Source organism: Hakea prostrata, chromosome 8 (assembly GCF_041222555.1).
Source record: "Hakea prostrata isolate BN-2017 chromosome 8, UWA_Hpros_2, whole genome shotgun sequence".
Classification (NCBI taxonomy): domain Eukaryota; kingdom Viridiplantae; phylum Streptophyta; class Magnoliopsida; order Proteales; family Proteaceae; genus Hakea; species Hakea prostrata.
The window spans coordinates 992,722-1,005,671 of NC_142607.1; the positions used below are offsets into that span (position 1 = coordinate 992,722).

Here is a 12,950-nt window from a genome sequence, read left to right on the forward strand (position 1 = left end):
TACTCTTTGTGTAAAATTGCAGAGTTCACCACTAAAAATCAAAACATGTTAATTAATTAACAAGAAAAAAAAGAGCATTTCATCCGCTACCCATTTCCTGATCATGATCTCTCTCTTTTTTCTCTCCACAGTAACACCCCTGCTCCTCCATTCCAATTAGCAAAACCAACGATTTAACACTCAAAAGGACATCCACTGTTTAAAATCAGAACCAAATTGAGAAAATTCGTAGAGGAATAATGGCCATTAAAATATATAGATTATTGAAAATGCTTCTAAACACTCATATTTGCAACATAAATTATAATGATAAATCCCAGTAAAAGAACCTACCTTTTGTCTCGCTTTTCCTCAAAGAAAGAAAGATTGGCAGCATTGGAGTAGAGTCGCACTAAACAACCTAAACGTTACTGTAGGTGCAGCAAATCCTTGGCAGCATCTCATTACTCTGCCTCAGATTTGGCATAAAAAAAATAGGAACACTTGAATTTATTATTTTATCAAGTAAAAACCGCAGTTAAATATTAGATAGAACGCAATGCCCATTAGCAAAAAAAAAATAATAATAATAATAATAGAAGTGTAAGGAAAATGAAAGAAGATAAGAAAGGGGGATATGACCATGGAATCACAACCAATCAACTAATGGATCACCACAATAAGGGCTGGAATGTTGTGAATCACCCAAGAACTAGAAGCCAAAAAGCCAAATCTTATTCACCATAAATCATGGACTGATAAAGAACTTTATGACTATTTAAAGAAAATTATAACTTCAATCATAATCAGTTCAAAAAATCTGGAGGTAGAAATCCTAAATCACAACCTAGGGTACTTCTACAAAGCCGGAAAACTCGTAGTATGGTGTAACTTTGAACCATAGTTCATTCAATGTTGAACCCACTTCCGTGGCTATGCTTATAACCCTCCTTGTTCTCGCACCTAATTATTTTCATGGCTTCCCAACATTCAGAGCATTAAGGCATAGTCAGAAAGTCATTTACATGGCCCACATAGGAAGGACTTCTTCTTCCATCTTTTGCCATGTCACAATTCCAACACTTGTATAGGTAGGGCACACCACAGCCTAGAACCTTTTAAATTACAGAAGCATATTCAAATATGTCAGTAATCTCCCTTCCATTTTCAGCTATCCAATTGTGTTTAACAAACTTTTTCTTGAGTATATCATTTTGAACCCCTTTTTTTCGGAAACAACAAAAAGATAGAACCCAATATCATGCCATGAGGCCCATGATCTATTCTGTTTTCCCTAAACTAGACATGTGAGCAGGGGACTACTTGCACACAAAATTTAGGCTCTTGATTGCAGCCCATAAGAGAGGGGAGGAAATTCCATTTAGGACTCCTGAGGTAGCCACATTTAGTAAATCTCAAAAAAAATTCATTACCAATTACAGTTGGAAAGTGAATCAGGCTCATCGACCAAAAGATATCCCCATCTGAAGTTTACAACAAAAAGATCACATTTAGGACTCCCTGAGGTAGCCACATCTCTTTTTTTTTTTTTTTTTTTTTTTTTTTAAACTTAACGGGACATATTGATTATCAAGATGCCACCCCTTCCCTTTAATGTTTTTCCCCCATTTACAGAAAAAACTGTTTTGTCCATACCACCATTTTTATACTCTTATTCCTAACTTCCTCCAAGAATTACATCCGTGTCACTCTCTTCAGTATTACCTTTACTTCTCCGTACTAAAAACCCCCTCTTTGATAATCAAGTGAGAACACCAAAAATACCCTCCCTTTTCCTTTATTCTTCTTTTCCTTACCAAATCTCATCCCCTCTCTTTTTTCCTTCCACTGTCTAGCTACCAACTGCATCTCCTTCCCCCTTTTTCCTCCTACTTTCTAGCTACTCCACTCCTTCCTTACCACTTCGCCTACATACACCCAACTCCTCCCACTTCTAAAGAGATTCTCTGTTGAGTTGGGCCCCTGCCTCTTTAGTTCCTCCTCTCCTTGTTGCTCCCCTCTCTTCACTTGCCTCCTATCTTTACTTTTCACTTTATTTAATTTTAAAAAACAAGACCTCGCCTCCTCATTTCCTCTCCTCTCTTTCTCTCCAACCAAAACCCTCTCTTCACATCCTCCCTAGTCCCTACCCACATATTTCCCTTCCCAATCTCACTAACTCATCCTCTCAAATCCATATCACCACCAAACCCCTCACTCTTTCTTCTTCCTAAGGAAAGTGTGGAGAGGAACAACTAAAAAGGAAGAAAGAAGAGGAAAACAACTAGCAAAGAGATAAGGTGTTCCCAACCGCTTATTTTTCATGTTTTTATCCATTTCCTCCATACCCTCAATTCCTCAGACCTCTTTAACTGCCCCAACTCAGATGCACACACACCCCACTGGTCCCAGATAGATATTTGGCACTCTTCGTTTCCATTTTTATTCCATTTTATTATATGCCTTGCCAATTAGTTGGTAATTATTATCAAAACTTTAGTATGTCTATATTAATTACTTTGAAGTGGTCTAGTAGTAATTTAAAAATTCTGGGATGGCTAACACTTTAATCCTGCAAAGAGGAGCATCATTTGTGATCCAATACCCTGATCCTATTCACAAGGCAAGGATAAGACGAAGATGATGAAATGGGTACAAATCTTCACAGGCACATCTACAGTGAAGCTTTATGAAAAGTATACCACGTTTCTCAAATGGAATAACAGTCAACAAAAGATATTCATGCTGGAACTTATCCAATAATGTAAATAGCTAGCACTATTTGTTTGATTCTGATTGCTCCATAGGTTATGTACCCTAGTGTCATACTAGTTTCATCTTTCTCTACTGACAAGACAAGATTAGCCATTGCATTGCTCCGTTCCCTACAGTAAACATGGATTGTTCTATGGAAAAATAGTCGGAAGGCCGTATTCTGCTTCTGACAGCAGTTTTGAGGAAAACTGAATGCTGATGTGGATTGTGGGTGAATTGGGTTTGTTCATTGTTTCTGCTTTCTCTTTCTCCTTTTTCCTGTGTCTCTGTCTAATCCAATAATTATAATTCATGCAACTTTTTCTTGTTGTTTACTGGTAAATAATGTTATTAGAAACCCTAAGATGTGGGAATAAATAATATTAATAGGACATTCAAGCAATAAATGGAAACACTGATTTCTTTTTTCTGTCACAGTAACTAGTAAGGCATTACCTAAAAATTTGTCACTTCATATTACAAAATAATAGGAACAGATTCGGTCATACCTAGATGACACTCCATGCTTTTCCCTTAGACCATAAGGCATTCCAATACATTTATGTAAGTAGCGAAGTTGCAAACAAGCATCTTGATCCAACTGTATTTAACCAATGTAACATGAGCGATAGCATTAAATGAATCCAATCAATAGCATGTAGAATGTTGTCCATGATGGAAAAAAGTTAGATATCACCTACACACTTATCACGAGATCTTACAGGATTTGATTCATCAGATAATTAACAAAAGATGTACCCCACTTACCTGAGGACTCATAATGAGACAGCAAGAAGCATCATTCCAACCACAAAAATTTGTTTAGTTTGACAGGACCCGTCTGCTCTAGTTTCTGTGTAGCCATAGCAGGGGTGTCAGGAGTATCCTTGGCATCAAGAGGACAGAGCTTATATGGGATAAATGGGGTAACTCAAAAGTGCAAACAAAGCAGGCAAATTAGCAGCCTTGAACCAGGTAAACCACGGGCTTGCAATTTGACCCAAGTTCCTAAGCTAACATGAGACAAAGCAGATTTTAAGCTGCAGCAGTTACGAAAAGCACACTTGAGTTTGCAGAGAAATGTGATGCATCAGACAAGAGCGATGGATAAGTAAATGAGATAATGACAGGTGATAAAATTAATATTAGGAGAACAATGACATATTTTCAGTTTCTAAAATATGATATGGATCTACTGAAATATTCAGCAACTGAAGGATTTAGATAGAGCACCCTTGACCACACTCTAGAACAGATTAAAATCACAGACAAAATGAAAAACGAGTAAGAAGGACTTTATGTTGAAGAATGCAGGAATCTTCATTAGAAACACATAAATCTAAATTTAATTTTTTATCTGAAACATGTAGGAAAGAGATGAACGAAAACGATCGTTATACCTGAAACTGGGACAGAACCAGATAGAAGCCAAGCTTCTTCAACGACGGATCACCAGATCGCTACTAGAAGAAAGGGTTAGCGACTTGATAATAAGTAAGAAGTGTCTCCAGCTCTCACCGCCGTATTTGGCATAGTCAAGGCAATAAGAGAATCGCTAGTGGTCCACCCCTAAGACAACCCCCAAAGTACGTTTCCCCAGCCACTTCACAAAATAAGACGCAATTCGATCCCCAAGCTCCGTTGTCACGAAAAGCAAAGAAAAACGATACAACAATCAGCCAGATCACCTTGCTCGTGAAAGCCGAAAACACTATCGTCCCTATAGATAATCGAGGGGAGAGACGGAAGACGACGAAGAAGAAAAAAACAAAGGAAGATCTGAAACCTTCGGATTTCCTGTTTCTGGAGATTTATATTAGGAGAAGCGATATCTTTTGGGAAAGAGAGATACACGAAGGCTATGAAGAGTGGCGAAACTAGCCATGGTGGATAGAACGAGAAAACCCTAAATGCTAAATCAGTCTATCGAACTTCGGAAAGAATAATCGAACAATGACAAGAATGGCGAAAAATACGAGAAGAAGAATAAGAGACGAAGGTGACGGATGAACCAGGAAGAGCAAAGTGAATAAAAAAAAAATAGAAAACCGCTCACTCCATCTGAAGTTCTTCGAAAACCTAGAATGGTGAATCATAAATACTGAAAACGGAAGATCATATCGGCCGGGTTTGGATCTTTCTTAAGCTTCTCAAGAATTCGAATCGTTTCAACACAGGGAAATGAAGCGGGAAAAATAACTGTTGGAATGAGGTCAAAATTGACAGACACTTATTATTTATACCCAAAAGAATACGAATCGACCGACGCGCTTATAAACCCTTGACGCTTTAATGCCGGTTGAATATATAAATAAATAAATAAATATATATATATATATATATATATATATATATATATATATATATATATATATATATATATATATCTCATATCATACTATTTTTATTATAAAAACACGAACTCAAAACTCATGCTACATTTTTACTTCCCAAAATAGTCTTCTTCACTAACTACATTGATACAATTAATTACGTCAAATTCATGGCTACATTTTTACTTCCCAAAATAGCCTTCTTCCCTAACTACATTGATAATAATTAGCAACAACTAGCGTAAGAATAAGAAGAGTTTCTCCTAAAAACTATAAAATATTAATTGAAGAAGAAGAAACTAATCAAAATCAACCAAGCATCGTTTGAATACATAAATGTAATAATGATAAAACATTAACAATTTATTCTTAATTAATATATTGAAAAAATATCTTATTCGAAATTCGAAAAAATTTATGGGGGCTATCAATCTTTTCGAGAAAAGATAATAAATAAATAACTGTTTATGGTCATCTACCTGCTATCAATTCTCTTAATCGTTTTTTCTTCAGAAAAACCTCAAGATCTTGCAATGTGGAGGAATCCAGTTATGCACACTAGAATTTCAACATCTAGGAAGGTGTTCAAATTCTGCATTAGAAGGAAAAACAAATCTTATGACTAATATAAAAACAATTACTAATAATCAAAGTACACTTAATGGTAATATAAATTGATCAGTCTATCGAACTTCGGAAAGAATAATCGAACAATGACAAGAATGGCGAAAAATACGAGAAGAAGAATAAGAGACGAAGGTGACGGATGAACCAGGAAGAGCAAAGTGAATAAAAAAAAAATAGAAAACCGCTCACTCCATCTGAAGTTCTTCGAAAACCTAGAATGGTGAATCATAAATACTGAAAACGGAAGATCATATCGGCCGGGTTTGGATCTTTCTTAAGCTTCTCAAGAATTCGAATCGTTTCAACACAGGGAAATGAAGCGGGAAAAATAACTGTTGGAATGAGGGGTCAAAAATTGTGGGACACTTATTATTTATACCCAAAAGAATACGAATCGACCGACGCGCTTATAAACCCTTGACGCTTTAATGCCGGTTGAATATATAAATAAATAAATATATATATATATATATATATATATATATATATATATATATATATATATATATATATATATATATATATCTCATATCATACTATTTTTATTATAAAAACACGAACTCAAAACTCATGCTACATTTTTACTTCCCAAAATAGTCTTCTTCACTAACTACATTGATACAATTAATTACGTCAAATTCATGGCTACATTTTTACTTCCCAAAATAGCCTTCTTCCCTAACTACATTGATAATAATTAGCAACAACTAGCGTAAGAATAAGAAGAGTTTCTCCTAAAAACTATAAAATATTAATTGAAGAAGAAGAAACTAATCAAAATCAACCAAGCATCGTTTGAATACATAAATGTAATAATGATAAAACATTAACAATTTATTCTTAATTAATATATTGAAAAAATATCTTATTCGAAATTCAAAAAAATTTATGGGGGCTATCAATCTTTTCGAGAAAAGATAATAAATAAATAACTGTTTATGGTCATCTACCTGCTATCAATTCTCTTAATCGTTTTTTCTTCAGAAAAACCTCAAGATCTTGCAATGTGGAGGAATCCAGTTATGCACACTAGAATTTCAACATCTAGGAAGGTGTTCAAATTCTGCATTAGAAGGAAAAACAAATCTTATGACTAATATAAAAACAATTACTAATAATCAAAGTACACTTAATGGTAATATAAATTGATCCTTAAAAACATTAAGCTCATTCAAATTCAACTTTGAAAATATGTTTAAAGTAAATTTTGCATAGTTCATTATATAAAATTAATATTCAAATAGATATCACCACCTGCATTTGCACGTGTAACCTTACTAGTATATATATATAAGCGGCTACATTTTTGTTCCCTTAAATACCCTTGTTCATTCAATCAATTAGACTTTTAAGTAACTATTAAATGATAAACAAACTTGTATTTTTCTCTTAAATTCATAAGTCATTAATAAATGATATATAAAACTGTAATTTTCTATTTATATGTATTAATTATTAATAGATAACATGTAATACTCATATTGTGGTTACATTTTAGTTTTCTAGAATACCCTCGAATCTTCACTAAAAGATGTGATTAATTAAGTCTAAAATTGTAATTGTAATCTATCAATTAACTTTAATTAATTATCACTGCCTTTTCTCTCCTTCTAGGGTTCATTTGAGCTCTGGTTTTCTTCAATTCGAATTCCATTCACTTGCTCGTCAAAGATGAATCGCCAATCAAGTTGATCTTCTTCGTTTCTAACATTATTCTTTAGAATCAGTTGCAAGTAAGCAGAACATAAAACAAGCACAAAGAAATCAATCCAGTTCGAAACATAACAAATCGTTTGGTTAGATCTAACTTTGAGGCAGAATTGACACCAACACTTGACTTCATGAACACCACACTAATTTTAAAATCATTTATCATTCTTTTGAATCTCAAAATCTAAAAAATCATTTGTCATTTAACTCTTTAAATCCATAATATACATTGTTCATTCCATATCGGATGGTACATGCGTATGAGAAAGGAATAATTTTCAATTCAACTCGCTGCAACTTTTAAAATTCAAAACCTAATAAAAAAAGATTAAATCTTTTTTTTTTAATTTTAGACCTACAAAAAGAATAATGAGTGAGTGTGTGTGTGCATACATACCGATTAACTGGCAACATCGCTAACACAACTGTTATCAACTGATACTCTAGAAACCTAATAGTAGTCGTCATAACGATCCCGAGGAATCAAGGAGTCAATTATTTCTGATTTCCGAACCCATTTTGACTTGAATTTTTGTATGAGTATTTCACAAGGAGCTAGTGATGTTCTCTCAGTAATCAATTAGGGAACTTACGATATACACTCTGCAACTAGCAGATGAACACTCTACGACCAAGCAATCCATCCTTCAACCAATTACAAACACATTAATGCGTCACAATACTGAATTAATTCAATATAGATGGAAAACTGAAGCATATTCAGATAAGAATTAATGGGGGTAACGAGTTCTGTTTCCAGAAGTGGGTGGCAAGAGGAAAACGATAGCGAGTAAAACGGCAGGATCTCTTCTGTTCTCATCAGTCATCATATCGTAAATAGTACCATGATAAAAAAAAATTTTAGGGGGGGTGAAGAGAACAGAAAGCGGGCGGAACCTGGAACTTAAATGCGCAGATATTGAAGAGTTGTATTTCGTGGTTGCAACTATCAAATTAAGAAACCAACGCAGAGTATAATCCACTCAAACATCACAACTAAAATAAACTCAACATCGCAACCTAGACCTACGACTTCAACCCTCGTCCTTGAATATAATTATAATTCAACGGAAGGAAAAAATATGACTGCCATTACAGAGATTTTACTCCACTAACCTCACGTACTCAGCAAACTGAGAAATGCCAAACTCAGTGGATTATGCACCAGTATGCAGCAATTATAGTTATGCAAGTACCTAGCCCTTCCAAAATTCTCATCAGTATCTGTTGTTATACAAATAAAACTCCTATAAGAACCATTTGTACTGAAACTTCCCATAGTTTAAAGCAGATGACAAGCAGTTCCATTATGAAAATAATATTTATGAACAAAAATAAGATGATTTGCTTGATAAAGCAGCTGGAGATTAATGGATGTCTTTTAACTGGCATTTAACATTTTCAGTTGATCATCTTTGCTGAAATTTATTAGTGGATTGGTGATCCTAAAATATCCAAATTTTGTGGGAACTTGGATGACAAGCATTTGGTAATGACTGTTGACATTATTTGATTTTAGATTTTTACAGATATGATTGGTATCTCTGTTCAAAACTATGTAAATATTCATTTCGACGGTTCTATTTTGTTGTTAATCATAGGTTACAAGCTGAATACATCTACGGTTCCATCCGTTGCTACTGGGTACATATTATTGTCAATAGTATATGTCATCAATTCTTTTTGATACATATGTTTTGGGATGCAAGATATATTGAACTCATTCTTGAAGTGTTATCTTGTTTTTCTCCTCTCCCCTCGACAGGACATTTTTTGTTGAAGAATTGAGCTTGTGGGTGCAAGATTGTAATTTGAAAGCAATTCACACCATTCTTGGGCAGGAGTTGAACTCTTGATTCATTAGTTAAAATCACAAGTCTTGAAAAAAAAAAAAAGAAGCAATTTCAAGGCAACACAACCAATGCTTAAGAAGGAAACCTTACAGGGATCATTGCTCGTGGTTCATGATTCATTACTTGCTGACTGAAGCATAGTTTAGAAAATGGGAAATAAGAAGATTTTGCTTGTGGCTTGGAGGAAAATCCTATACTCATTGTTTTTTTTAAATTACGGTGGTAGAGTCGTCAAGTCGATTATGGAAAATGGGGTCCCCTCACCTGGGGGAAGAATCAAATTTATCCCTCAGCCCCCCCCCCCACAGCTGGCCAATTATGAGTGCAGGTGTATTTGTGGTTGTTGCACTTGTGTTGTCCGTATTTCTTATTTTTTAGCATATATAGCTGCCTACAATCAGCCCGAGGTTCGTTCTTGAATCCCTTTTCATTTATTTGATGTTTGCAGATCCTGATTCAATTTCTTTTAGCTGTGTGGACATGTGTGCAAGCTCAGTGATCTTTGACTCTTATCAATCAGTGACTCAGCTTGGCCCCCTTTGAAGTCCAGCAACATGTTTGCACTCAAACAGGGGCAAATCTCAAAAGTCATGAATGGAGCACCTTTATATATTTGGCTGATGTGAAATCTATAAGGCTCATAGTCAAAAACCTGCAGCAGACTAGAACATCTGAGAAATCTGCAAATCTTCATATTCATTTTTACTCATGTAGCCATATGGTTACATTAACAAGCCAACCAATAGGCTGACTTGCTTTTCTTAGTTCATTTGTATTGCAACTGTTTAATTTGAATTTTTTTTCCTCTTTCACTCTGATGTAGAGTTAAGCAAACAACATTATCTGCCTTGCTATCCACCTATAGGTATTATGAATTGGTCATTGAAAAAGCAGTCTTCATTTAATGGCGTCTAGTGGCCGAGTTGAAGCTGCAAATTTTTAGATGACTTCAGAAATATTGCTTTCCCAGTTTGACATTTCTCAGATATGCTTATTTTTCTGATTCCTAAGTACCTACACCATCCCTTAGTTGCACTCAACCCTAAAAGTGACCTCAATTTAATATGATTGTGCAGTTCCCTCTATTGTACCAAGAAGGTGTGCAGAATGTCCTCTTCAGCTAGCTTCAAATATTGGGTTGGATTTTGAATGCATTTTCAAGCATTGTAATCATCTTCTTCTTTGGCAGAAAAGCTTTGGAACTCCAGGCCTTCTGTGTAGGAGGTGAGGTCGTTGGGTTAGAGATCATGAGGGGCAACCATGTACTCCCATATATAATGAGATTATTCAAAGGATCAGAAAAGAAGGGCAATATGAAGAAGATCCGGAGTACTTCCATATGGTGCAACAGAGTTTAGTCCGAAGTATAGTTGGTTTCACAACAAAAGCAGAAGCTAAAGCAAGACTCTTAAGAGCCAAGCTTCGTCACAAGATCTAATTACCCATACGATGACTTTGAACCTGTAAATATAGATTCTTTGTAATTGTTACAGGTAGCTTAGGAACTATAAATTCGGAGGATTTGTTGTTGTCTTATTCCATTCATCTGTAAGTTTCCCTTAGTAAATTTCAACTGTCCCTCCATCCTTTTTGTAGTATATTTGTACGTGACACATGAGATTAGATTATGTTTTCTCAATTCTCTGAGACTGTTGAAATTTAGAAGGCATTCAAACAATACAAAGATAAGACATGTAGCTGGAACATCTCAATGCTAAGACATTGAAAAGACAATAACATGAACATCTCAACAAATTATGCTGCTAACATTGTATGTACATGTTATCATGCACTTACGTTTATCGATTAGTTTAGTTGCGTTTGAAATACACTTCCAATTTAATCAAATTTGAAGCAATTTAGTAAAGCATTCGATGGAGGTACCTTGCCGCTCACGAATCCAATGGTATTTTTTAAACCAACGCACACCAAATGAACAAAAAAATAATTAACAAATTAAAACAGCATGGTGCCGTTTCACATGTGCACAGAAAGGCACCATGCCATTTCTTTTGTAGGTTTGTGAAACGGCATCATGCATTTTTAAATTCTAAAGGGGTCTCAAATATTTAGTGAAACGGCATCATGCCGTTTTAATTTGAGGAATCATTCCCCCAAAGAAAAAAAATATATGAGAGGAATCAGACAGAGAGATCTTACTGTTATGATGTATAGTTTATAATTCCCAAGTAGAGTTTCATTGTGAGTGCTAGCCCGCATTTGTGCTCAAGCACTCATATAATGCCCTTCAAAATTGCAAACAGGAAGCAGATTTTAAATTAAGAATGCATATCAAACATTCAAAAACTAGAATTAAGAAAGGAAATTGATGAATTTGGAACACAATATTGACTAAGGGAAGTCATAGGAGCAAAGGATGCAGCTTGGGTAGGCCTATGTCAAGAAATTAATGAATTGTGTACCATTTGAGCACTTGTCCGGCAAAGCTCAGTGCAGTTTGTTTTGAAGTAAAGCCCAAATTAAACACATATTACACAGGCCCAAAGTTAACGCTGCTAAACATACTAGTTCAATGCAAATTTCTGACACGAGAAACAGATTGAACTACCAACCACATGTATAAGACACAACAAATGAAGGGGCTGATATTGCATAAATAAATGTATTGATACCAATGTCTAATATGCCCAAAGTTACCGCTGCAGAGCATACTAGTTCAATGCAAATTTCTGACATGCGAAACAGATTGAACTACCAACCAAACATGTATAAGCCACAACAAATGAAGGGCTGATATTGCATAAATAAATGCATTGGTACCAATGTATTGGATCATTCTACCAGACAAATCAAAATTTCTTTTTTAACAAAAGAAATCAATTACAGGGTCCAGGAGGATTAATTGGTTTCATAAGTTGTTCTGAAATACACAAGAAATTCAATCTGCACAACAAGGGATAAATTTCCCATTCCACTACATTTTGTTATGCTTAGAAAAAATACCAACTTCTGAATGGTACGTTGACTGCAAGAAAAATAAATGAAAATTCGTCTTTCAAGGATTAAAAACAGGGCTGGCTTGATGGAGTTCTCTTAAGGCCAAAGAACTATGCTTAGTTAAAAAGAACTATTGGGTTTATCTTTCAGTAACTATTGCTTAGTTTTCCTACCAGTATGCTTCTCCAGTTCATATTCGATATATTCAATGTACATGAAGAAACCCAATAAGTGTAACAAGCAACAATTGCCTCCCTCCTAAAACGAGGAAATAAAGCAAACTAAACAAGAAGAGGTTTATGTTGGAAATGAAACAAGGCGAAAAAATAATTAAGGAAAGATGAACAAACAGAAACCCACAAAATGATCCGGAATCTCAGTTTTTGGGTCCTCCCATCTTCCATAAGGCGTTCCAGGAGTTGGAACTTTGATGAGATGAAGACCTTCGTTAGAACAAATCGTTGAACTCTGTGTTCGTCCTTATAGTTGCAAGAGATTCTTCTCTTCTCCTTCACGCAGCTCTCACTCTTTCGTTCGCAGATTTGAGAACCAAACACTCACCGTTCGCAGCTCTCTCTCGTTCGCTCGCAGGACGAAGCTTTGCAGAATGAAGAAGAAGAACGAAAAAGCCGGAACCGTAACCTCTCTCTTCGCAGAATGAAGAAGAACCCTAACCTCTCTCTCTCGTTCGCAAGCTGGAATGGAGAAGGGGAACGAAAATCTACCTTTCCCTCGA

At 35.2% G+C, this 12,950-nt stretch overlaps 1 long non-coding RNA gene across 3 annotated transcripts; it reads right to left on the bottom strand.

The window, feature by feature from the left end:
- Positions 1 to 21: 21 nt before the first annotated feature.
- On the bottom strand, positions 22 to 12,950 carry LOC149006158 (uncharacterized). 3 transcript variants are annotated; one of them, XR_016175026.1, is made up of 6 exons: positions 12,575 to 12,950; positions 11,417 to 11,502; positions 8,520 to 8,627; positions 3,502 to 3,586; positions 3,243 to 3,334; positions 22 to 448 (listed from the first exon to the last, which is right to left on the bottom strand). It is a non-coding gene; the product is annotated as an uncharacterized LOC149006158 (long non-coding RNA). The 3 variants fall into 3 exon arrangements; XR_016175028.1 differs by lacking the exon at positions 8,520 to 8,627; XR_016175027.1 differs by lacking the exon at positions 3,502 to 3,586.